The sequence below is a fragment of the Schistocerca gregaria genome, chromosome 8, assembly GCF_023897955.1.
Source record: "Schistocerca gregaria isolate iqSchGreg1 chromosome 8, iqSchGreg1.2, whole genome shotgun sequence".
Taxonomy (NCBI): Eukaryota; Metazoa; Arthropoda; class Insecta; order Orthoptera; family Acrididae; genus Schistocerca; species Schistocerca gregaria.
This window is the reverse complement of record NC_064927.1, coordinates 441,427,789-441,429,503: the sequence shown is the minus strand read 5'-3', so window position 1 is coordinate 441,429,503 and position 1,715 is coordinate 441,427,789. Positions and strand designations below refer to the sequence as shown.

Below are 1,715 nucleotides of genomic sequence, written 5' to 3'. Positions count from 1 at the left end.
ATCGTTATGGGAGTGCAGAAGAACCATCACTTCCATGCTGTTCAAACCACATGGCCAAGTTTCAGTAGGCACCAGAAACCCAGAAAAATATGGACACAAACGATTATTCCTTCCCTCTTATACACTTGCTCACTATCGCATGATTATTCATCGTGTACAATATATTTTCAGACCGAAGCTACAATTTATCAATGCGGCGGTTGCTCCAACTGGCCACGTGGCGTGAAAGCAAGTTCACAAAGAAAACATGGAAAATAAACAAAAATCACCAAAATGTTACTGTAAATGAAAGAGCAGATTAAAATACATTGAATGAGTGAATTTCCGTTAAGCACAGAGCAATAACGTGACCGTGAGCTTAAGGCATATGGTGCGTTGCCTGAACATGGCACTAACGCAAGGTCTACTGAAATTCGAGTAAATTAAGAAAATCAATTCCCTTGTGGGGTTCAGTGGTAATTTCGCACCTGATTTCAACGTCTGGGCCTTATTACAGAGCAGATTTCAGACAATCTAATACCTATGTTAACATTACCAAAATGAGAGCTGCGTCTCCATGTCTCTCCCGCACCACGACCCAGGAACAAGTGCCCTTCCAACCGAATTCGCGAATTCGCCTAACCGTTCCGCTTACAAACGTGGTGGGGGTGGCGCGCCAACCTGACAGAGCCAATACGCGCGCCTACGTGTCATCTTTGCCCTGACCTGCAAACTTGGTCTCTGCTAAACTTGTTCACTCTTGAGGGGTTGGTACTACTCTACCCCAGAACGACCACTCATGCAGTGTTACAAGCTGTGCCTAAAGCTTTCTGCTAGTTCACACACTCACTCATTTATATTGTCCAGGCCGCACAAAGGAAAGGAAAATGGGAAACGTGGTGCACAACAGAAAAAAATTAATGTATGGAAGTGAAACATGGACAATAAATAGTTTGGACAAGAAGAGAATAGAAGCTTTCGAAATGTGGTGCTACAGAAGAATGCTGAAGATTAGATGGGTAGACCACATAACTAATGAGGAAGTATTGAACAGGATTGGGGAGAAGAGGAGTTTGTGGCACAACTTGACCAGAAGAAGGGATCGGTTGGTAGGACATGTTCTGAGGCATCAAGTGATCACCAATTTAATATTAGAGGGCAGCGTGGAGGGTAAAAATCGTAGAGGGAGACCAAGAGATGACTACACTAAGCAGATTCAGAAAGATGTAGATTGCAGTAGGTACTGGGAGATGAAGAAGCTTGCACAAGATAATCATGGAGAGCTGCATCAAACCAGTCTCAGGACTGAAGACCACAACAACAACAACACTCTTTAGCTGGACAGCAGCTGAGATATTACCTGCAACAGAAGAAACTCTTGCTAATAATTTCTACATGCTATGCTAGCAAGGCAACGGCCTTGCCGCAGTGGATACACCGGTTCCCGTGAGATCACCGAAGTTAAGCACTGTCGGGCGTGGCCAACACTTGGATGGGTGACCATCCAGCCGCCACGCGCTGTTGCCATCTTACGGGGTGCACTCAGCCTCGTGATGCCAATTGAGGAGCTCCTCGACCGAATAGTCCAGAGCTGATAGAGAGCATCATGACTGATACAGGGATTAGTGATCACAAGGTCATTGTAGCTAGGCTCAATACCATTTCTTCCAAATCCATCAGAAACAAACGCAAAATAATTTTATTTAAAAAAGCGGATAAAGTGCCACTAGAAGCCT

The 1,715-nt window shown here is 44.7% G+C and overlaps 1 pseudogene; it reads left to right on the top strand.

Annotated features, from left to right (window-relative positions):
• Positions 1-1,389: 1,389 nt before the first annotated feature.
• LOC126285494 (5S ribosomal RNA) lies at positions 1,390-1,506 on the top strand (annotated as a pseudogene).
• The last annotated feature ends 209 nt before the right edge of the window (positions 1,507-1,715 follow it).